The sequence below is a fragment of the Tamandua tetradactyla genome, chromosome 21, assembly GCF_023851605.1.
Source record: "Tamandua tetradactyla isolate mTamTet1 chromosome 21, mTamTet1.pri, whole genome shotgun sequence".
Classification (NCBI taxonomy): Eukaryota; Metazoa; Chordata; class Mammalia; order Pilosa; family Myrmecophagidae; genus Tamandua; species Tamandua tetradactyla.
Genome location: NC_135347.1, coordinates 25,714,811 through 25,740,875, shown reverse-complemented (window position 1 = coordinate 25,740,875; position 26,065 = coordinate 25,714,811). Strand labels below are relative to the sequence as shown.

At 36.6% G+C, this 26,065-nt stretch overlaps 1 long non-coding RNA gene across 5 annotated transcripts in view; it reads right to left on the bottom strand.

Annotated features, from left to right (window-relative positions):
- The window catches only part of LOC143665533 (uncharacterized), an 84,355-nt gene extending 59,637 nt beyond the window's left edge, over window positions 1-24,718 (bottom strand). For all 5 annotated transcript variants that reach the window (XR_013167040.1, XR_013167041.1, XR_013167044.1 and 2 more), the window contains exon 1: window positions 24,617-24,718. This is a non-coding gene — a long non-coding RNA (uncharacterized LOC143665533). The remainder of the gene's footprint in view (window positions 1-24,616) is intronic.
- Window positions 24,719-26,065: the final 1,347 nt, after the last annotated feature.

The following is a 26,065-nucleotide window of genomic DNA, read 5'->3' as shown; positions in this document are numbered from 1 at the left end:
TTTCTTCTTTTCCCTCTACTATATTGTACTTTCACATTTATCCTGCATTTTAACTCTCTAATCTTTTATTAGATATTTATTTAAATCTGAGTTTTCTTGTTGATTGAGAATATTCACCTACAAATTTCCTTTGTTGAAAGTAGAATTCCAATTTTCCTTTCCGTGATACTAAATATTTCACAGGTATTAAAATATTTTAATGTGTTTATCAATTACTTTCATTAGCTAACTAATGTCATCTTGTGAATATATATTGATTCATCATTGATTTTTTGATTAATGAAATTTGATATCAGAAAAATCAAAGCAAGCTTAAATAATATAACAATTAGGATTTGAATCTTTGTCTATTTTATTCATTCGATAGATGCAATTTTAGTACTCACTCTACTATTCCATACAGGGCATTTTGCAAATTTCATTACCTTTCCTTGTCTCAGTTTTCTGAGATAAAAGAAATGAGTTCCAACAGATAATCTTTAAAAGTCCTTCTACATCTAAAATTCTGTGATTTAATAAGAATAAATTAAACTTGAGTCTTTGATGATTAAAGTTTAATTTGCACCTTGAAATCCATGAGATTTTTGTAGTTTCTAAACTTAGAAAAAATAATATTCTTCCTTATCCCCAGTGCTAGAAGATGTCCCATATCACCTGGACGTTTCGGTGCAATAATTACTTTGTGCATATTTAATTACCCCCTGCAATTTTATCTTGTTAAGATGTTCTTACTTCATCTTAGCTGGTTCAGGTCTATTATTGTGAAAAACAGAATTATAAAATAAATTGCAAACAGTATAAAAATAAGAATAGGCTTCAATTTCAAAATCAAATAACATTAAAATAATAAACCCAGTGAAATAAACCACTAAACTATTTTTCTATATTTCCTTGAGGAATATCGGTATGTTGAATTTCATCTGTTTTAGTCCTGGAATTAATTTATTTTTGAAAAAAAATTTAGTCAACTTATAATGCTAACATTCAGAAATGGATATCTTAAAATATTTTTCTATACTATTCGTTTTTCCAAGTTAGAGAAATCTATTAGAACACTGGACATTTCCTTCTTTAATCCCTAATTTGGTATATTTTGAATAAAAGTTTAGCTCAAAATTTGTTGAAAATTTAATTTTAAAAGAAAAGCAGTGTACCGGCTAGCCAAAATTTATATATTCGTTTTAAAATATATGTTAGAAATTTAAGCAATGCAACTATTTTCATATGTATTTTAATGCAATTTTATTGAGATTCATTCATGCACAGTACAATTGATCCAAAGTATGCACTCATTGGCTCACAGTATCATCACATTGTTTTGCATTCATCTTCATGATTAATCTTAGAACATTTTCATCATTACTACAGAAGACAATTTTTTTTGCTGAAAATTTCTACCACTGATTTGAGAATGAAATAATCTCCTTCTTCTTCTTAACAAGAGAGTACTTTTCTGGGGCAGGGGGAGGGCATGCATGGTCCAGGAATCAAACCTAGGTCTCCTGCCTGGAAGGCGAGTATTCTACCATTGAACTACCTGTGCACCTCAAGAGAGTACTTTTTGATTTGAATTTGAAGAACTCTATAGACCTTTTCTACCCTTCGTGCTTATGTTCCTAATTTTAGTTAATAAAATTATTTATTCATTCATTCCTTCATTCAAAAGTATTTATTGAATGCCACTATGTGCAAGGCAGAGTTCTAGTTTTTAAGGATAGAGCTGTAATCAATCAAAATAATAACTGACTAAAATTTGAAAGCTTTAGGAGGATGTAGTTTATGTGAAATATTATTTTGTTTACTTAAAAATATTTTTATTGACAAATATTCACACATATACAGTCCATACATGGTGTACAATCAATGGTCCACAACATAATCCCATGGTTGTGTATTCATAACCCTGATAATTTTTAGCACATTTATATCACTCCAGAAAAAGCAATAAAAAACAAAAAAGAAAAAAACTCATACATCCCATATCACATACATCTTGCTCTCATTGTCTGGTAGTATTTCCATCCATCCATCCAATTATTTTACCCCTTACTCCCCCTATTACTGGTTTATTTTTTTATCCAAAATTTTTTTTTTACTCATTTGTCCATACCCTGGATGAAAGGAGCATCAGACACAAGGTTTTCACAATCACGCAGTCACACTGTAAAAGTTATATCTTTATCCAGTTGTATTCAAGAATCAGGGCTACTGGAATACAGCTCAACAGTTTCAGATACTTCCATCCAGCCATTCCAATACACCAGAAACTAAAAAGGGATACCTATATAATGCATAAGAATAACCTCCAGGATAAATTCTTGACTATGTTTGAAATTTCTCACCACTGAAACTCTTTTGTCTCATTTCTCTCTTCCCTCTTTTAGTCAAGAAAGCTTCTCAATTCCTGATGCCAGAAACCAGATGAACCTTGGAGTTCTGTCCCACATTGTCAAGGAGATTTATGCCCCTGGTAGTCATGTCTCACATATGGGGGCAATGAGTTCACTTGCCTAGTTGGCTAAGAGATAAGGCCACATATGAGCAACAAAAGAGGTTCTCTTGGGGTAATTCAGGCATAATTATAAGTAGGTTTAGTCTATCCTTTGCAGGAATAAGTTTCATAGGAAGGAACCCCAAGATTGAGAGCTCGGCCTATTGGTTTGTTTTTTCCCACTGCTTGTGAGAATATCAGAAATTCTCCAAATGGGGAAGTTGACTATTTCCTCCTTTCTCTCCATTCTCCAAGGGGACTTTGTAAATACTTCTTTATTCACCGTCCCAATTACGTTGGGATATATCAGGGCCTCACACTAACCTGACAAACCAACAAAATCTCACACCTTATTCAAGATTCCATGTACTTATGGTGTTCAACTAAACTGACCATACAAGTTAAATAAGTTAATGCACTACCCAAAATATAAATTGCACCAAATAAACAACTCTCCCTTTGGTCTCACACAGAAGTTTAAATTTTAAAATATGGACAATATCATTCTTTACCCTGTATTGTGATCTACTTTAGTCCTATTCAGATCAGTTTCCTTCATATCTCTAGTCAAAGTCTGATCCCTTTTTCAGATTTTTACACAGTTCCTCTATGGGGTATTGTTGATTTTCATAGTTTCAGGATTCTAAATCTGAGTCTCAGGTGTCACATAAATACCTGAAGTTTCTGGGAATGAGCCAGTTTTATACAAACAGCTCAGTATCTCAGAATTTATAAATAACAGTCACAACTCCTGAGTATATGTGACTGCTGTAAGAGCTCACAATCTAGGACCCTTTACAATAGGCCCCAACCTGATAGCCCATCCTCTCAACTTCAGTTCAATGAATTCTTATATTATGGTTAGTCTATATGAGTGAGGCATGATGTATGTCTTTTGTTTCTGACATTTCATTAACATACAGTCTTTAAGTCTCATGCCCCCAGTTCCATGCTTCACAACTTCATTACTTCTTGCAGCTGCTCAGTAGTCCTTTGTACGCATACACCATAGTTCCCCCTTCCCTTCATCTGTCATTGTACCCTTTGACACCTCCATCCATTGTGAATCATGAACACTGCCACCATAAACACTAGTGTGCAAGTGTCCATTCCTGTCCACCCACTCAGTTCTTCCAGGTATATACTGAGCAACAGGGTTACAGGATCATATGACAACCCCACCCTTAGCCTCCTCTGGAACCACCACACTGCATTCCAAGGGGCTACACCTCTCAATTTCCCAATCAACAGTGACTAGGTACATCTCTTTCTCTGCACTTTCTCCAGCACTTGTTTCTCTCTGTTCATTTTTACCTCTTTATTTATTTATTTATTTATTTATTTATTTATTTATTTATTTATTTATTTTTCTATAATATAATATATACAAAGCAAAAAAAGAGAAAAGCAATAGTTTTCAAAACACTCTTCAACAGGCAGTTACAGGACAGATCCCAGAGTTTATCATGGACTACCATACCCTCATCTCAGGTTTTTCCTTCTAGCTGCCCCAGAATATGAGGCTAGAAAGAATAAATATTTTTTATCATCACCATCAACTTTGTTTTCCTTTTTGTGAAAAATAACATATATATAAACAAGCAACAAATTTTGAAACACAGCACAATTAGTTGTACACACAGCACATTTCAAAGGTTGGCATGAGTTGCAACTCCACAATTTTAGGTTTTCACTTCTATCTGCTGTAAGATGCTGGAGACTGAAAGAAATAAGAATTTAATGATTCAGCAATCATACTCATTTGTTAAATCTTACTTCTCTGTATAACCCCACCATCACTTTTGATCTTTCTATCCTACTCTTTGGGGTATTTGGGCTATGGCCATTTTAACTTCTTCACATTGGAAGGGACTGCCAGTAGTACGGGGTAGGGAGATGGAACTAGCTGATGTTCTGGAGAGGACGGGCCCTCTAGGTTTGAGGATTTATCTGGTCCAGGGACCTATCTGTATGTTGTAGCCTTCTGGAAAGTTACCCTTGTGCATGGAAACTTTGTAGAATGTTATATTTTGCCTAAGTGTTCTTTAGGATTGAGTGGAATGGTTTTGGTTGGAATTTAGCAAGTTATGATAGGTAGCAAGTATCTAAATGAAGCTTGCATAAGAATGACTTCCAGAATAGCCTCTCAACTCTATTCCATCTTACTGCTGCATAATATTCCATCATATGTATATCTTACAACTTGTTTAGCCACTAATCCCTCAATGGATATTTGAGCTGTTCCTATCTCTTGGCAATTGTAAATTATGCTGCCATGAATATTGGTGCTCAAATGTCCATTTGTGTCCTTGCCTTCAGTTCCTCTGAGTAAATACCTCGTAATGAGATTGCTGATCATATAGCAATTCTATACTTAGCTTTGTGAGAAACCACCGAACTGCCTTTCAGAGTGTCTGTACAATTTTACATTCCCAACAACAGTGGATAAATTGCTTCTTTCTCCACATCCTCTCCAGCACTTGTTCTTTTCTGTTTTTTTTTTTTTTTTTTTGATAGTGGCCATCCTAGTGGGTGTCAGATGATATTGTGCTGTTGATTCTCATTTCTCTAATAACTAGTGAAGCTGACCAACTTTTCATGTGTCTTTTAACCACTTGTAATTCCTCTTTTGAAAGTGTCTGTTCATGTCTTTTGACCATTTTTTAATTAGGTTGTTTGTCTTTTTGTTGTTGAGTTGAAGAATCTCTTTTTATATTGTGGATACTAAACCCTTATCTAATATGTGGTTTCCAGATATTGTCATCCACTGCATGGGCTGCCTTTTTACTTTCTTGACAAAGTTCTTTGATGCACAAAAGTGTTTAATTTTGAGGCGTTCCCATTTATCAATTTCTTTTTTCAATGCTCATGTTTTGGGTATAATATTTAGGAAACTGACTTCTATTACAAGATTTATAAGTTATTTCCCTATACTTTCTTCTAAAACTTTTATGGTCTTAGCTCTAATGTTTAGGTCTTTGATCCATTTTGAGTTAATTTTTGTATAGTGTGTGACATATGGATCCTCTTTCATTCTTTGGCATATAGATATCCAGTTCCAAGCAAGACTTATTGAAGAGGTTGCTTTGTCCCAGGTGGGTTGATTTGACAGCCTTATCAAAGATCAATTGCCCATAGATGAGAGGGATTATTTCTGAACACTATTCTATTCCATTGGTAAGGATATCTATCTTTACACCAGTACCATGCTGTTTTGATCATTATAGCTTAGTAATAAGCTTCAAAGTCAGGTAGTGTGAGACATTCCACTTTATTTTCCTTTCTCAAAATATTTTTAGCTATTTAGGGAACCCTCCCCTTTCAAATAAATGTAGTTATTTGTTTTTCTATTTCTGCCAAGTAACTTTTTGGGATTTTAATTGGTATTGCATTGAATGTATAAATCAATTTGGGTAGAATTGAATCTTAAGTGCATTTAGTCTTTCAATCCACAAACATGATGTACTCTTCCATTTATTTAGGTCTCCCATGATTTCTTTTAGCAATTTCTAGTGATTTTCTGTGTACAGGTCTTTTGTATTCTTAGTCAAATTTATCCCTAAATATTTTATTCTTTTGGTTGCTAATGTAAATGGAATTTTTTCTTGATTTCTTCCTCAGATAGCTCATCACTAGTGTACAGAAATGCTACTGATTTTTGAGTGTTTATCTTGTATCTTGGCATTTTGTTGAACTCATTTATTAGCTCTAATAGTGTTGCTGAAGATTTTTCAGGATTTTTGACATGTAGTACCATATCATCTGAAAATAGTGAGAGTTGTACTTCTTCCTTTCCAATTTGGATGCCTTTTATTTCTTTTTCTTGTCTAATTGTTCTGGGTTGAACTTCTAGCACAATGTTGAATAACAACAGTGAATGTGGTCATCCTTGTCTTTTTTTATGAATCTAAGAGGGAAAGCTTTCTGTCTTTCTCCATTAAGTATGATGTTAGTTATGACTTTTTAATATATTCCCTTTATTATGTTGAGAAAATCCCCTTGTATTCCTATCCTTTGAAGTGCTTTCATCAATAAAGGATGTTGAATTTTGTCAAATGCCTTTTCTGCATTAATTGAGATTATCATGTAGTTTTTCTGCTTTGATTTGTTGATATGGTGTATTTTCTTATGTTGAACAATCCTTGCATACATGAAATAAATCCCATTTCATCAAGTTATATAACTCTTACAATGTGCTGTTGGATTTCATTTACAAGTTTTTTTGTTGAGAATGGTCTGTAGTTTTCTTTTCTTGTAGTATCTTTGTCTCACTTTGTTACAGGGTGATGTTGGCTTCATAAGAATGAGTTAGGTAGCTTTCCCTCTGCTTCGATTTTTTTGAAGAGTTTGGGAAGGATTGGTATTAATTCTTTCTTGAATCCTTGACAGAATTCACACGTGAAGCCAGATGGTCCTGAACTTTTCTTTTTTGGGGAGGTTCTTGATGACTGATTCAGTCTCTTTACTTGTGATTGGTCTGTTGAGGTTGTCTCTTTCTTCTTCAGTCATTGTTAGTTGTTCCTGCCTTTCTAGGAAGTTGTCCATTTCATCTATGTTGTCTATTTTATTTGCATATTGTTGATCATAGTGTCCTCTCATTACTTTCTTTATTTTTGTGGTGTCCTATTCTATTTCTGATTTTATTTGTATCTTTTCTCTCTCTCTCTCTTTTTTTGTTGTCAACCTAGGTAAAGGTCAATCAATTTTATTGAGCTTCTCAAAGAACTAACTTCTGATTTTGTTGATTTTCTTGATTTTTTTCATATTCTCAATTTCCTTTATTTCTGCTCTAATCTTCATTAGTTCTTTCCTTTTGTTTGCTTTGAGGTTAGTTTGCTGTTCTTTCTCTAGTTCTTCCAAGTGAACTATTACTTCCTTGATTTTTGTTCATCTTTCTTTTTTAACATAGGCAAAATTTCCCTCTTAGCACTGCCTTTGCTGCAGCCCATAAATTTTGATATGTTGTGCTTTCATTTTCATTTGCCTGGAGATATTTATTGATTTCTTCCTTTACCCACTGGTTGTTTAAGAGCGTGTTGTTTAGCTTCCATATGTTTGTGAATATTCTGGTCCTCTGCCTGTTAATTAATTTCAAACTACATTCCATTCTGATCTGAGAAAGTGTTTTGTATAATTTCAATCTTTTAAAATTTATTGAGATTTGCCTTGTGACCCAGCATATGGTCTATCCTTGAGAATGATCCATGAGCACTTGAGAAAAATGTGTATCCTGCTGTTGTAGGGTGTAATGTTCTGTAAATGTCTGTTAAATCTAGTTCATTTATCATATTATTCAAACTTTCTGTTTCTTTATTGATCTTCTGTATTGATGTCTACCCATTGATGAAAGCAGTAAATTGAAGTCTGCAATTTGTATGGTAGAGGTGTCTATTTCTCCCTTCAGTGTTGTTAGTGTTTGCCTCATGTGTTTTGAAGCACTCTGGCTCAGAGCATAAATATTTATGATTGCTATGTCTTCCTGTTCTTGTTTCTTTTATTAATACATAGTGTCCTTTTTTCTCTTTTAATTATTTTACATTTGAAATCTAATTTTTTGAATATTAATATAGCTACTCCTGCTCTTTTCTGATAGCTTTTTGCATGAAATATCTTTTCCCAACCTTTCACTTTCAACTTATTTTTGCCCTTGGGTCTAAATTGAGTATCCTGTAGACAACGTATAGATGAATCTTGTTTTTTAATCCATTCTGTCAGTCTATGTTTTCTGATTGTAGAGTTTAATCCATTAAAATTTAATGTTATTACTATAAAAACAGTAATTTATTCTGCCACTTTATCTTCTGGATTTTATATGCCAATCTTTTTTTTTCTCTTTTAACCTTTTCTGATAGTCTTAATCTCACTTTTTTCTAGACCTACCTCTTCTGCCATTTCCTATCTATCTGTAGTGCTCCCTTTAGCATTTCTTGCAAAGCCAGTCTCTTAGTCACAAATTCTCTTAGTGATTCTTTGTCTGAAAATATTTTAATCTACCCTCATTTTTTAACAATAATTTGCTTAATATAGAATTCTTGATTGGCAGTTTTTCTCTTTTAGAATCTAAAATATATCATACCACTGCCTTCTTGTCTCCATGGTTTCTGCTGAGAAATCCCCGCTTAGGCTTGTTGGGCGTCCCTTGTATGTGATGAATTGCTTTTCATTTGTTGTTTACAAAATTTTCTCTTGTCTTTGACATTTGACAACTTGATTAGCAAGTGTCTTGGGGTATGTCTACTTGAATCTTTTCTGTTTAGATTATGCTGCACTTCTTGGATCTGTAATGTTAAGTCTTTCATAAGAGATGGGGAATTTTCAGTGATTATATCCTCCTCTTAGTCTTTCTCCTCCCTTTGCCTTCTCTTATCCTTCTTGGACACCCACAACATGTACATTCATGTATTTCATGTCATTTAATTCCCTGAGAACCTGCTCATATGTTCCCATTCTTTCCCTATATTTTCTTCTGTATGTCAGATTTTAGATATCCATTCCTCTAGTTTACTAATCCTTTCTTCTGCCTCTTCAAATCTATTGTAGGCTTCCATTGTTTTATGCAACTCTTCTGTTGTGCTTTTCATTCTCATAATTTCTGTTATTTGTTTTTCTCAAACCTTCAAGTTCTTTTTTTATTGTTTGTCCAACGTCTTCTCTATATCTTTCCTCAAATAATTAATTTGATTTTTGCTATGATTTTCCACATCTGTTTGAAATTCCTGAATTAGCTTTTTCAACTCCTGTATTTCATTTGAAGTGTTTGTTTTTTCCTTTGATGGGGTCATATCTTCAGTTTTTCTAATATGACTCAGTAATTTTTGCTGGCATCTAGACCTTTGATTTCCGAAGTAGTTTATTCTGAAGGTTGTTTTCACTCTTTTACATATGTTTTCTTCCCTGGATGGCTTTGTTTTCTGTATGCTCTTTGACATTCAGTTCAACTTATTCTAGACCTCTAGCATAAGTTCTGTTTAACTGATCAGAAGTTTTAATTCTTATTTTTCTGCTTCTAGCCCTACTTATATGGAACCTTTTTTTGTTTTGTTCTGTCTTTTGAGGAGGGTCCCCTCAGATATCACAGACCCCAGTCAGATTTTCCCAGACCAAACAGGCCCATGTATCAAGAGGAAAATGTGACCAGCCTCAGTTTTCCCTGAGGGTGAGACCTACAGGTTGTCATACTTTTCTATGAAGCCTCTAGACTCTACACTATTTTTTCGGTACAACATGTGGTGCTTTCTGCCTGTGGCTTCCCACCAACTTAAAGTGATGTGGTGCCTTTAGCTTCAGGAGATTTCCTTGCCAAGTGCATGGTTGAGACAGAAGCGAGGTAGTAAGATGGCTTTAACTGCTTCAGTTTTCCAGTCCCTGGGACCTGAATTCCTTGAAGAAGGGATTCCACTTAGTTTACTGGGTCCTGTCTCTTTCTTGGTGAACATACACCCTTTAGGGAATTAACTCCTTTCACCTAAGTGCCTTGTCTCTCAGACAAGTTTAATTCTGCTATTATTGGGACACTGCTGGAGCCTGAGTATGCTTCCAGTTCTATCTAATGAGAGTTCTGTGTGGGATTTCAGCCCTTCCACCTGGTCCAGGCTAGTGTACACTGTGTGTTTGGTCACTGAAGTTTCCCCAGCCATTATTCTGAAGCATTTTTGGCTGTTTATTAGCTGCTCTGGAGGACAAAATAAATTCCACACCTCACTATGCCATCATCTTGCCCTGCCTTCTCTTGATAAATATTTTTCCCTAAATTGCTTCTTTGTTTGATAAACTATATTTTGTTCAATTTGGTTAAACTGTTATGAAATTTTGCATGAATAGAGGGCAATTAAGCATTGCAAAATATTTCCAGAAACTTCTTTCAATTTTACCTGGTTAGTTTTCTTAAAAATATAATTTTAGATTAAAATACATATTTTTTATTATCTTTTATTTCTTAATGAAAAAAGGTTAAATGATTTTCATAACCTAGTCATTCCAAATATCTTTGTGGGAAAGAAATAGAATATATTCAAATATCTTTAACTTATTTTAAATTTCTCTTGATTATCATTATTTATATATTTATTTATATATAAAAGGCAAAAGCAAATGGATTCTAAGGTGGTACATTGTAAATTATTGCATATAATTTCATGTGCTATTTGGAGTATTCTAATACAGTTTGGAGGAACTATATATAGCAGAGTCAATATTTTTTGCGTGTGTGCATCAATTCCTAACCCCATTACAGGTCAGCTTATTCCAAATAAGCAGTAATGAATATTGTTAAAAAAAAGATTTTTTCATAATCATTTGATAAAATTTAAGATCCATTTATAATTGAAAATGTCTTCTCTAATTAGAAATATAAAGACATTGCTTTACTCTGAAAAAGGCTAGTTAAAAAATCCTGTGGTAATCATCCTATCTAAAGAGAAAATATTGAAACTTTCCTTCTGAAATTAAAAGAAGACAAGTGTGCTCACTTTTTCCATTTCTACTCAACATTATATTAAAGATGGGCAATAAGGAAATGAAAAGAAGACAAAATATGGTATGAGAAATGACAAGGAAGACATAAAACTATTATTCTTTACAGATCATAAGATTATTTGCCCTAAGTCCAAAATAAAGTCATTAATATGTGAGCTTGGGAATATGGGAATCTACTCTACCACATATCAATAAATATTATTGTCCTAATAATCACAATAGTAGGATGTTGGCATAAAAATATAAAAATTAATAAATATTTATTTTAGATGTGCTGCATTAAGAAAATAAACATATTTCTATAGCAAAGCACACTGCTCTTAACAGTGTGTATTAATTGCTGATTAGTTTAGTCACTAACTGAAATTTTTGTGTGTGTTTCATTCAGTTGCATGAGTAGAAGCATAGTCCCTTGGTGATATAAGAAAACGTATTTTAATGCAGCCTCTATGATGTCTAGGAATATGTCCTAATATCTTGTACATAAACTATAATGTTTCATTTTATTTTACACAAGCCTGAAGTCTTTAATTTTTCATTAATTAAAAAAAATTACAAGAAGAAAATTCAAACATTCTTAGTATATGCTCATCTGTTCTACATATATAATCAATAATTCACAATATCATCGCATAGTAACATAATCATCATCATGATATCTTAGAACATCTGCATCAATTCAGAAAAAGAAAAGAAAAAAATTAATAAATGGAAAGTGATGGGGGACATGAAAATGGATTTGTGTACCTATGAAAGAGCTAACTAAGATAGTGAAAGTTAGCATTCTTTATAATGGGGGGGATATAAGGTAGCTAATACATAGTTATGGTAGAGTTAATTCCTTACGTGGAAAAAGAAAAAAATCCCCACTTCACAATGTACACAATCAATATTGAGTAAAGACCCATATTTTAAAAATATCTTAAAAATTACCTCAGGGTTACTAAAAGTTTCTTAAATATGACACAGAATTTTCAAGTCATAAAGGAAAATAATTAACAGTTATGGGTATAGGAGGTAGAGAAATTTGGGTGATTAAGATTTAGAACTCTGTCATCAGATATAAGTATTTAAGTCTTGGAACTACCGAGTTGTAACTGGATGTACTTGGAAGGATTACATAAACTCTTGATCCATATTCTTCACCAACTATAAAATGTGAAAAACATACCTGTTTTATGAGAAATTCTATGTATATTAAATAAGACAATATGAAAATATTAAATGTAGTGTCAACAAAAAGTAGTGTTCAACTAGAGATAGAAATTATACCTGAAAGATCTAAATTTTCCTTACAGAGATTGATAGTATTTGGAGTGAAACTGAAGGGTTGAAGAGGGTCATCATTTATGGAAGTCTTTGCATCCATCTAGTACAGGCTAAACACTCATATATATCAGAGATAAAAGAGAGGCAAGGCATGGTGGTCATCTTTCAATAACTCCAGTCTAGTAACCTTTGTGAATAATGAGAGAGGAAGGTCAATAAGCTCCCAAAAGGACTGACAAGTGCAGAAGGTCCATCGTTGTAAGATTGGAGACCATGATATATAGTGGCAACAGTCTACACATTAGGTGACTTTATTTATCACAACACAGCATCCAACAGTGTCAGAGAAGTGAAGAATCTATTGTTCTAAATTGAAAGATCTATATTGTCAGTATTGCAAAAGGCCAGATTTTTTTATGTTTTTGATTATGTTATCTTTTTAAAAGTGTTATGACATCCAAGAATTATGGAAAAAGAACTGAATTATTCCAGGTTAATGTTGTAAGAGAAGAGAGGACTCGAATAACCAGAACTTCAATGAATTCAGGCAAACTGTACCTTACAATAACAGAGTAAAAGAACAAAGATAATATAAAGTTTAGACAAAAATGATAAACTAGGGTGTAAGATTGCAGAATTAAGATGCTTCAATGTAAAGGCAAATCTAATATTTAACCATGTGAATGATTTATTGAAGTGCAGTGAACATGATAGTTCAGTTGAGGTTCCTTAAAACTTCTGAAACCCAGCTGGCAAAAGAAGTGCTTTTGTTAAACACGGGTATGTGAAAATTTTACAATAAATTTATTTTGTTTTGTATCTACAATATAAAGAAGGGCTTGGCCTATTATATAGACATTAAATTTATTGTACATATCAAAATGAATCGTCTTCTACAAACTATTTCACTGATCTTAAAAGGATTCTGAAACTGAGGATAATGACTGTATCAGTAAGTGTTCTCCAGGAAAACAGAAATGACAGGTTATGTGGTGGGTAAGATCTTTGGATTAGGTTATTTCAGTTGAAGCCTGCCCAGGGTGGAATTATCCCTCTTATTGGAGTTCCTTATGAGATGATAAAAGACAGAAAGAAAGACAGAACAATGAGAGATGAAATTCAGAGAAACACACACAAAAAAGACACAGAAGCATTGAAAAGAAGCCACAAATGAAGAGGCCAGAAGTTGAAGCAATGAAACCTAAGAAAGAAGGAACAGAAGACATCACCATATGCCTGGCCATACGACAGAGCTGTCCAGATTGCCAGAAACCTTTCTTTAAAGAAAAGTATTACCCCGCTGATGCCTTTGGACATTTTTCATGGTCTCAGAACCATAAACTGGTAAGCTAATAAACCCTCATTGTAAAAGTCAATCAGTTTCTGGCATACTGCATTCCAGTACCTTAGCAAACTAAAGCGACCCCTCACTAATGAATCTCTTGTATTAGCAAAACTCTTCTTTATCTGCATTGTGTAGGAGCAATCCTATTTCACCTTGAAAATCAGGATCAACAACCCCAGTCAGTACAGTAATTCTCTTTCTTGCCTGTTGAATCAGGGGTATGGGGATCCCAAAGAAGCTGATTGGCATTTGTAGCTTCCAGTTCAGTGGAATCATTGTTGTGTCTCCTGGTGGAAGCTTTCTTCCTTTTGTAACTAAGACCCATGGACCATCATAACTTAGGCATGGTGACAGGAAGCAAAAATTTTGTAGTGAATCACTAGGAATAGTAGTAAATGTTGCCACTTTCATTTTCACACCTGAATTCCTGGACCTGTGAATCCTAGATTTGGAAAAAACACCTTTGTGGAGTAGATGCTGATTAAGAGCATACACAAATTCCTGGAGAAGATTGTCCCAGCCCTGCAAATATTTCCACACAGTCAACAACATAACTGATTCCTCAGTAGGTCAATCAACCATTTTATTAATCCAGTTGCTCTAGGATGATGGGAAACATAGCAAATCAGGGAATTCTTTGAACATGTGCCCATTTCCATACATCATTTGTCATGAAGTGGGTTCCTTGATCAAAAACAAAGGTATATAGAATAACACAACAGTGGATAAAACATTCCATAAGTTCACAAAGTGTAGTTTTAGCAGACCAATTGCATGTGGGGAAGGCAAATCCATAGTGGTTCACCTCAGGAAATGGTGCCATATTGAGTGATGTTCTATGTTACTCACACATTGGGCAATCTTAAGTGGCTGTAACTAAGTCAGTCTTTGTGAGTGGAAATTCATATTGTTGAGCCCATGCATAACTTCCATTCCTATAACCATGGCCACTTTGTTCATGAGCCCACTGGAATGTCTGCAGAAAGAGGCTGACTGGTATCCACAGAATGGGTCATCCTCATTACTTAATTTTTAAAATCCTCTTCTGCTGTCACACTTCGGTGAAGATTCACATGCAAAACAAATGTCTTCACATTTTTTATCCATTAAAAAATGTCTATCCACATACATCTTCCCAAGACCCTTTTATCACCAGCTTCCCAATCATTTCTTTCCAAGACCTTGACCATTTACCCAAGTCATTGGGCACAGCCTATGAAGAAGTATACAAATGCACTTATGGCCATTTCTCCTTCAAATAAAAATGAGAAAGATAGTGCACTACTCTGGGAGGATTGATTTTCTTTTACAACTGTCCTTAAGGGGTATTCCAGAAAAGGGGTTGCATTTTTGCAGCTATCCACTTTCAGGTCATACTTGTATATTTTAAAGAACCATCTATAAATGAGGCCTGAGCTTTCTCTTCCTCAGTAAACTTACTTAGGGAATTGTCTAAGAGGTGATAGTTATAGGCTGGGAGGGAAAAGATAATTATGGCAGAAATAGGGAACATGGGCATGTGGGCCACTTCCATATGTAACTTGTGATTTCAGTGCCTGCTCAAGACTGATTCCATACATAATACTTCCATTTGATGATGGAGTGCTCTGATGGGCACCCAAATTTATGGCTTTGTGGGTCAGACAACACCCAGTTCATTAGAGTTAATTCATATCTCATGGTAACTTGGTGACCTCTATTTGAGTTTTCAGTCTCTACCACTGCACAGTAACAAGCTAAAGGCTGTTTCTCAACAATAATTATATTTTTGAAGAAGATGGCAGGGTCTTGATCCAAATTCCTAAGGTTCTGAATTGTGATTCTCCTATTGAGGCTAGATAAAGGCTTCAGGCAGTATCTGTATTTGCCACTGATGCTTCCTGCAATATTGAATCTGCTGGATGATATGGCCTAAGTGGCAGAGCAGCTTGCACTGCAGTTTGGACCTATTCAGAGCCTCATCTTATTCCAGTCCCCAGTAAAAACTAGAAGCTTTTTGGATCACCCAATAAATAGGTTGGAAAAGCACACCCAAAGGAGGGATATTTTGCCTTCAGAATGCAGAGATATCAACTCTACATTGTACCTCTTTTTTGGTTGTAGGAGGGGCCAGATGCAATAGTTTATCCTTTACTTTAGAGGTGCTATCTTGATATGTTCCATACCATTAGATACAGAAATTTCAGTGAGGTAGAAGGCTCCTGAAGTTTTTTAGACTTTGGTCACACCTACTGAAACACACGTGTCTTATCAATATATCTAAAGTAATTGGTGCTTCCTGCTCTCTAGGTCCAATCAGTATGATGTAATCAACATAATAGACCAATGTGATGTCTTGTGGAAGGGAAAGGTTACTAAAGTCCCTGAAGACTAGATTATGACTCAGGGCTGGACAGTTGATATATTTCTGAGGTAGGGCAGGGAAGGTGCACTGAAGCCTTGCCAACTGAAATCAAATGGCTTCTGGGGGTCTTAATAACAGGCATTGAGAAAAAACTTTCAACAAATCAATAGCTACATACCAGGTAACAGAGGATGCATTGATTTGCTTAAGCAATGACCACATCTGAAATAGTAGCTGCAATTGGAGTCATCTTCTGGTTAAGTTTATAATAATCTTCTGTCATCCTTCAAGATCTATCTGTTTCTTACATAAGCCAAATTAGAGAATTGAGAGCAGATGAGGTGAGAATCACCACCCCTGCAAATTCCTTATTGGTAACAATAATCTCTGCAACCTCTTCAGGAATGAGGAATTACTTTTGATTTGCTATTTTTCTAGGTAGAAACAATTTTAGTTGCTTCCATTTGGCCTTTCCTACCACAATATCCATCACTCCTTAAGTCAGGGAGCCAATGTGGGGACTCTACAAGTTGCTGAGTATGTCTCTTCCAATTATGCACTCTAGAACTTGAGAAATAGCCATAGAATGGATCAAGGGACCCACCAAACCTTCTGTAAGACAAACTTCAATTGATCATCTGACTTTCATAAATCCCCAACTCTGACTGGGGAACCACAGTGATGTTTTGAGCCTCATAGAATTAATGTAAATTCCAAACCAGTGCCTAATAATCCCTGAAATATCTGATCATTTTCCTTTCTACAATGAACACTAACCCTGGTAAAAGGTTGTAGGATCCTTTGGGGAAGTTTGGGAGAGAGATTAGTTGTATAAGTTTTGACAGCTTGGCAGGGTCCTTCACCAAATGGACCCAGTCTTCTCTCCATTCAGGGGGTTCTGAATCCGCAAATGTGTTGAGCCTGGGAATTGATTGAGAGGCCATGATTCTTTTGTTTTGTAATTAAGTTAAAATCTTGCTCATTTGACCTAGCACACTATTGCTTTTACAAATCAAGTAAGAGTTTATGAGATTGCCCACCTATTTCACTTGTAGGTACCTGATAATCAACTAGCCAATATCCATAGGTCTCAGCAAGTCAGCTTATTCTGATTAATGCTTTGACTCTGCTGTCCATTACAGTAGTCATATCCCCCTTGTCTTTAGTGATTAATTGCTCCATTTGGATTCTGTCAGCCTAGGATCTGATCATCTCCATTGTGTTTAAGGAATCAAGTTTAGTGGTAGCAATTCTCACAGTAATATCTGACCGACAGAGAAGAGCAACTTCAGACATCTTTGGGGATGATGGAGATGCTCTTAAAAATGTATTCCTTATAGTCCTGGTGAAAGGTATGCCCTCTGGACATTCCTGGAGTGGATGAGTATGACTTACATGATTAATTGAATCTAACAATTGAATCTCTTTAAGCTTTGGATTCCATCATCTACATTATACAATGGCAGTTCTGGCATTTCCATTTTAGGCAATGCAGGACAAATTTTAATCCATGCAACTTCAGTCAACCACCAAAACAAACTGTTAGAGCCCTTTCTAATTCCTTGAGTTGTAAAACTGTATCCAGAATCACAGCTTAGTGTGACATACATTGTCTGATCTAACTTTATATTCATTCCCCCATTATCCCACACTTTTAGTGTCCATTTGCATACATATTCTCCTGATTTCTGTCCACATAAGCTTATGCATTTCTTTTGGAGCTTAGCTCTCATCCTCATGGGCCACACTTTGTATCTTATCTTCCGTGGTCTGTTAAGACTTCAGTTTTTTTATAGGTCTTGGAGAAAAACAGGGTGATAAGATGGGTTATGAGAAGAATTAGCAGTGTTTTTTTTTTTTTTTTTTTTTTTTTTTTTTTAACATGGGTAGGCACCAGGAATCGAACCCGGGTCCTCTGGCATTGCAGGCAAGCATTCCTACCTGCTGAGCCACCATGGCCCACCCGAATTAGCAGTGTTTTATAAGCCAACTACCTGGAGACATTACATTGCAATGTCATCTGGTAAACAGATTGAATCTCTTCAAATAGAGGTGTGAGATTTTGTTGGTTTGTCCAGAGTGATGCCCGATGAATCCCAGAGTGATTCGATCAGTGAGTGGAAAAGTATCTGCAAAGCCCCCTTCAGGGAGTGGTGAGAACAAGGAGAAATTCAACTTCCCCAAGTTGAATTCTTGATAAAAAAAAAATAAAATTGAGGTGTGAGGGCTGTTTCCTGAAGGGAAGCAATAGCAGGTTTATTTGTCACAGCAAGTTTAATCTCCTCACATGGAAGCTGAATGGCTGATACCACAGGGCTGATTGGAGATTGGGCGCCTAATTCTTCATGGCAGAGCATTATAGGTTTATCCGGTAAAGAAGATTCAGCAGAATCTGGTGTCCCCACCATCATCAGCAGCCCATATATCCCTATTTCAATTTTCAGGAGCCCATACCTTTCCCATCAATGTCCTCAATTTAACAGCTTACACTCTGCAATTTGGGAATTCAATTTATATTTTAATTCACTCACTTGCACAATGAGACTCTGGGTCTATTTTTGAAAAATCTCAAATCTATGGCTACTAGAGATGAGTTTGTTTCTTGGCATAGAATGTTTCATTTCCTTCATGCAATACTTGATCTGGGAATTTGAAGTCTTGAGCTCATCTTTTTCTTTAACAACTGTGTGCAGTATATTTAGGAACAACCAGCCTACAACATTATTCTTTTTAACTATGCAAAACTTTTAAAGATATCAAATACACAGTCATTCAGAGCTTTGCTTCACATAAACATTTAAATAGTAGTATCTATGGTGATATTTTGCATGTCTCTATTGTCCATTCATGCCATTGACTATCAGTATCAGTTTGATCCTTCAAAATATAGTCATTAGTACCTTTGAATCTAATCAGATAAGAAAATCAATTCCAGAACCAACTCAGAAGTCTCACCCTTAAGATTCCTTTTCTCAAGAACCACTCTCAGAACCAAACCTGTATTAGTGAAGGTTCTCCAGGGAAACAGAACCAATAAGAAACATGTATATGTATGTATGTGTGTGTGTATATATATATATATAATGAAATGTATTATGGTAATTGGTTCACATGATTGTGGTAATTGGCAAACTCAAGTTTGTATGCATGCCCCAAAAGTGATTGGATGAAGTAGAGTTAGTAATTTTTCTTTCTGAAATCATCAGTTCTGCCTTTAAAGTCTTCAACTAATTGGATGAGACTTCTATTTTTGCTAAAGGTAATCTCCTTTACGGATTATACATGTAATCAGCAATAAATACAATGGACTGACTGCATATTTAAATCTAGGAAATATCCTTAAAGTAGCAATCCGGTCATTGCATGCTTGACAAAACTACAGAATACCATAATATAGCCATGTTGACACATGAACTTATCTACCACAATGACAAATTCCAAGGAACAGAACCCTATGAACTTCAGTGAATAAGTTCCTACAGAAAAATTTCCATTTCTAAGGTAAAGATGTCACCTAAATTCCAACATTTTTATTCCAACCCATACTGAGGCAGAATAAAATAACACATCAAGGTTATGGGCACTGGTCTTCTATTCGACTTTGGAAGAGTTAATGCAGAGCTGCAAACTTCAGCAGTAAACTTCATGGAACAAAATTTTTCCCTAAAGCTCCCAAACCACTGAAATCTCCCCAAATTATGAAAGCTTATGAAATCCTGGCCACAAAGCAAATTCTTTGTTAATTACAAAAAGCATAAAGTCATAAAGATTGTTGAACATCTGCCCTAAAACAAATTTTGGGTACATGAGAGAAAACCACAAATTCTGATAGCCATCTCCTCTTAGAACGAAGAAGATATCTGGTGACCAAAGGTCACTGTAAGAACCTGGACAAAGAGGACACCTAGTGCTCAAAGGTTACTATGGAAACCAGCCACCAACAAAACTTTCTATAAAACAAGCTAAGTCTTTCCATGTGGTGCATTGGGTTATATCCACATTAGCCTCTTTAATGTGTACTCTCTCTCTTTCCCTTTAATAAACTTTACCACTTATCCTTACTGGCCCTCTTATTTGCCTAAATTCTTTCAGACTCCTGTACCTATAATAGGGCTCAGCCATTGCTCCCATTGGGGATGTTTGGGGGCTTTGGGGAAAATTTTTATTCCATGAAATTTGCAGCTGAAATTTGCAGCTCTGCATTAACTCCTCTAAAGTAGACTAGAAGACCAGGGAACATAACCTGATGCCTTATTCTATCCTGTCTCAGTATGGGTTGAAATAACACTGTTGGGATTTATGTGACATCTTTACCTTAGAAATGGAAACTTCCCTGTGGAAACTTATTTTGGTTACCAGCTGGCCACCAGTAACATATTCTGGTGAGCCAGTCAGAAGATTGCAGGAGCTTCCAGGAGCTCTCAGAAGTAGTGCCTTCCATGTAAATTAGCAGTCCTTGAGATCTGCTTTTTGTAGTTATGCCCTTCAATACTGATCCTTGCCATTTGACCTGGCCCTTTCTTCTTATCAACCTTTTCCTAGCCATTGTGCTCCTTATTCTTGTCACTCTTACTGGTCTCTGCTTTCCTTCTGTCTGGGTAGACTTCTCAGTGTGAATACCTCACAAAGTTTCCTTCTCTTCCTTTCCCATTTCAGGCTCATTTTTTTTCCTTCTTTCTGCCCCTCTTTCCTTCCTTTGCTGCCAACTGATACAATCAAGTATTCATTTCTTTACTTCCTCCCTGTTCTTCATCCTTCACACAAACTTGATGTTGGGTTTACAGTAAGATTTTTCTTGGTGAAACTTCCTGTGGTGTAAAGGTTGTGGATTTAGTAGGGGTCATCCTTATAACCTCCGTAGAAATATTTGTCCCTGGCCATTCCCCCTCCTTTTCCTTTCCTTTACCCCAGAGGATATTCTTCAGGACATTCTCACTCAGTTCTTCATTTGCATATGGCTTATGTTTCATTCTTGTAAACAGCCTTTAGGCACTCTTTATAGCATCAACCTTCTCCTCCAAAAGGAGAATGCAGACCTTAGTCAAATGGGACCTCCATCTCTTCAACTTCTCTGTTTTTGGTTTTTATAGTGAGTCATGCATGAAGCTTACCAAAGGACTTTCTGCTCCCCAGAATTAGGAAGGGAGCAGAGGTATGGCTCAGAGCCAGTGAGGTGAGAAATCCAGCTCACCAGATCTCTGAGACTGGTTCAGGGCTACTGGAATGAGAAATCAATCTCACCACCTTCTGAATCCAACCCAGAGCCACTGGGGTGGGGATTGCTGACTCACAAGCTTTCTGGTTCTGGCTTGGGAGTTGTAATGGTTTGAAAGGATTATGTACCCCAGAATCCTGACTAATCTTTTGGAGCCAACCTTCTCTTTTAACCCCTATTCAATAATATAGGTTGAAATCTTTTGATTAGATTATGTCCATGGAGATGTGCCACATCCAATTGTGGGTATTAAACTTGGATTAGTGGGAGATGTGATTCTACCCATTCTAGGTGGGTCTCAATTAGTTTACTGGAATCCTTTAAAGGAGGAAGCATTTTGAAGAAAGACTCAGAATGTTGAGAGCTGAGCAGAACCACAAGAACCATGAGAGTCTATGCAGCTAGAGACCTTTGGAGATGAAGTAGGGAAACGCCCCTGGGTAAGCGTCATGAAACAAAAAGCCTGGAGAGAAAGATCACAGACATTACCATGTTTGCCATGTACCTTTCCAGTTGAGACAGAAACCCTGAGCTTCGTCTACCTTTCTTGAGTGAAGGTAACCTCTTATTGGTGGCTTAATTTGGATATTTTTACAGACTTGCTTTAATTGGAACATTTTCATGGCCTTAAAACTTAAAAATTGCAACTAAATAACTTCCCCCTTTTAAAAGCCACTCCATTTCTGGTATATTGAATTCAGCAGCTAGCAAACTAGAACAGGAGTCAAGGGGTGAAACCAGAAAGCCATCTCCTAAATCCAAGGTTCTCTCATCTATGGGCATGCCCTGGGGTGATATGGTATTGCAAGGGTACTACTCAATTGCAGAACAGAATGCCAAGCCTCAGTGAGTATCCCTCTATCTCTCTCCTTTCAGAATATAGAAAGTATGTCCAGCATCCCAGTTGATAGCCCACTGGGCTGTATTCTGAAATAATCAGAATAATCTGCTGACCCCCAAACTGGAAAATAAAAAGTTGATTTCTTCTTGGGCTCTTACTTGAACTCAAAATGAGTTTGGAGGTAGAGAAGAATGGCAGCAAGATGTCACTCTTGGCTTTAGTGTCATTCCCTAATTAGATATTTTTTTGTAAAAGAGAAGGGAAATAGCCTGAAATTCCTTGTGTCCAGTTTTCTTGGATTTATAACTGGACAATGTCATGAAGGGAGCTTGTAATGTGTGTTATCTTAAAGGAGAATTAAGAGATGGATCCTTTCTGTCTTTGGAAGAGAAAACAACAGATATTTTAAATTGACCCATTGATAGCCAATCCTTCCAAAGTTTAAAACCCCCCAAAACTCAGGAATGATCCTCTCACAAACATAAACTTGAGCCCACCAGTCCCTCCCAGCTCCCACAGACCCTCCTCCTTTAAAGAAAATGCTTTCAAAACCATTATTCAAGTCTAGCTGAACACACTTTCAGTGGAGTTCCTTATCAACTCCCAGAGAATGAAAAAAGAGCTCAGAAGAAAATGGATTGTACCCGTTCCAGAAAGTAGCCAATGGAGAATAAAGGAACCATAAGGATCCATGTCCCTTTCTCTATGATTGGCTTAGCACAGTGTAAGAAGCAATTGCAAGAATTTTCTGAGATTTTCTTTAAGTCTTTTTCAGGAATTTAAAAACCTGGTCCTCACCTATGAGTGCACCTGGAGAGACATCCAAGTTATATTCTCCTCCTGTTGCACTACTGAGGAAAAATAAAGGATCTGGGTAGAAGTTCAAGGGCAAACTTCTAGGAAGATAAAGAGCTGGGACCATAGCTACCCCAAAATCTGGACTGGAGCTATCAAAGGGGGCAAGATCTTGATGTAAGGGACTATGTGATTACTTGTTTTAATAGAAGGTATGAAAAAAATTTATTATCAAGCTTGTAAATTAGTACATGTTACAGAGCATAAATCAACACTACAAGAAAAATCCTGCTTTGTTTCATGGGAGACTAGTGGAGACTATGTAGAAACATGCCAATGTAGATACAGACTCTGAGGAAGTACAAGTCATGTTTAAAATCTACTTTTATGTCAGGCAGCCTCTAACATAAGGAGAAAATTGCAAAAGGTATCCTAGGTACCCCAAACGCCCATAAATGCCCTTGCGAACACTGCTGTTTCTGTCTTTAATAGCTGAGACAATGCTGCAGAGGAGGATAAAACACTGAGAGACTGGAATAAGATAGGATTATAGCTTTAGTTATGAACAGTAAGCAGCCACCTCAAGTCCACTCAGGGTAGAAGCCACTGGGAAACTGTCATCACTGTGAAAAGTTAGGGCACTGGAGGCAGGAGCGCCTCCACGGATTAAACGAACTCTGAGAATGAGGAGAGCCTCCAGGGCCCTGGTGCAGGAAGGCAAGACACTAGGCTCAAGAGTGCATCAAGCCTCCATGGGGAAATGAAGCCTTTCCAAAAGCCCTGTTGACCACCCCAAACAGGACTGAAGGGGTTCAGGTCCAATGGCTGCCTGGAACTCACTGAAGACTATTGAAATCACTGTGGCTTGAGACATGGCCAGTAAGATGATTAATTTTTAAATTAATATAGGATGTGCTGATATTGTGAGCCATTGATTACACACCATGTATGGAATATTTGTATGTTAAGAATGCTTATGTTTCTATTTTGTTTTATCATTACAAATATTTTTAAGAATTAAAATATATATATATATATTAAAATAGGAACCACATATTCTGACTTAACCTCTCAGTCTGGCCCTCTTTCCTCTAAAATTTGCCCCAGAGTGGGAGTAGATAGGAAGTCTCAGGCTTGAGCCTTCACCCCACCTCTCCCTTTCTGAACTGGTAGTATTCTTTTGAGTCATCAGTTTTTGATAATAGTTGAGTGTCCCACCCAGCTTCTGGGAAGGGATATATTAAAAGCATTAGGTGCCAAAATTCAAACAGTAGGCTGTATGCCAAAGTAAGAAACAGAACGCACCACTGAAAATATTGTAGTCTTAAGTATGAAGTTAACTGAGAATAAAGGCACTTTAGAGTCCTTCCTTTCAAAGCTAAAATGTCAAGTGGACCCTAAAAGTAGGAGACAGATTTACCCAGGAAATTGTAATCCAGTACAGAAGGGATCCAGTACAATCCCTCCTATTGTAATCCAGTACAGAAGGGACCTACCTTTCACCAGAAAAAGACGGTATCCCTTTAAGCAGGAGCACATTAAAGGTAGTCAAACTCTCATCCCCAAATTTCTAAATTTGGATCCTCCCTTAATATTCCCATTCTGCTCATTAAAAAGCCAAAGGGGTCCTACTGATAAGTGTAAGATCTTAGAGCCATAATCTAATTTGTCATTCTCCTCCACCTTATCATACTTAACCCTTATATCCTCCTCAATGAAATCCTGAGCGCTACCATGTGGTACTCAGTTCTTGACTTAAAAGATGCTTTCTTCTACATACCTTTATATCCTATTTGCCTTAAGTGGCAAGGGTCTGGGAATGCAGTTTCAACCCAACTCACCTGTACAGTCCTACCCCAAGGGTTCAGGGACAGTCCTCACATTTTTTAAAATGCACTAGTGCAGGACCTAGCCCTCCTGCATTTGCAGTCTAACTCCCTCTTTCAGTATGCAGATGCTTTATTAATATGCAGTCCTATTATGACATCCTCCTTCAGGGATGTCATTGCCACTGTTAATTTCCTAACTGAATGAGGGTACTGAGTTTCACTTTCTAGGGCTCATATCGCCCAAAAAAAAGTTCTTTATTTTGGGTTTGTCCTCACCCCAGGTAGGCACTCTTTATCAGTCAAGAGAATCCAAGCTGTACTTTTGGTGCCACCCCTGAAGCAAAGAAGCAATTAAGAGCCTTCCTTGAGATGGCAGGGTATTGCAGGATTTAGATACCTTGATTTGGAGAAATTGAATGGTCTCAGTATGAGCTGTTAGGGATCTAGATAGTACCCCCTTAGAGTAGGCAACAGAGCAGGCTACTGCCTTCACTGCCCCGAGGGTACTCTTACCAATCTGCTTGCCCTGGGCCTGCCAAACTTGGATAAGCCCTTTTACCTACATGTAATTGAAAAGAAAGCAGTAGCATTTGGAGTCTTAGTTTGAAAACTTGAAGACATCCTCCAACCTGTGGCATACTTTTCAAAGCCATTATACACCACAGCCTACGGATGGCTGCCCTGCCTCAGAACAGTAAGGGCCACTGCCTTACTTATAAAACAAACCTCCAAGCTAATGTGGGGACAAACTCTCATGAGTATATAACTCCCCACCAAGTCAGAGACATCCTAGAGGCAAGAGGATATCAATAGCTTTCAAACAATAAACTCCTGAAATATCAACCCCAGCTGACATGCCAGAGGTTCAGATCCAAACTTGTATACCCTGAACCTGGCTGCTCTGTTGCCTATAAGCGTAGACCACGACAGTGTACTTCTTAAGCAATCATACACAGAGACATTAGCTCAAAATTATTCTAGCAGGCTAGACCTGCAAGAGCAGCCCTTATCTAGGAGTTAGAAAGGTTTACAGATGGAAACAGTTTTGTAAAAGGAGTTAGAGAAGCAGGATATGCTATTGTTTCCCAGCAAGAAGTCATAGAGGCAAAGCCTCTACCCCCCTGGGACCTTGGCTTAAAAGGCTGAGATCATAGACCTCACTAGAGGTTTAACATTAGAAGCTGGAAAGAAGGTTAATCTTTATACTGATTCTGAGTATACCTTTCCAGTGTTGCACACTCGCTCAGCTATCTGGAGGGAAAGAGGACTGCTCACTAATGATAAATCCCCTATCAAGTACAAACAGGAAATTCTTAACCTTCTGGAAGCTGTATTGCTCCCTCAAGAGGTTGCAGTATTTCACTATCCAGGGCACACAAAATCTGACTCTTTAATGACTAGGGAAAATGACACGGCAGAAAGAGCTACTAAAGCAGCTGCTGAGTACCCAATCTCTGGGCT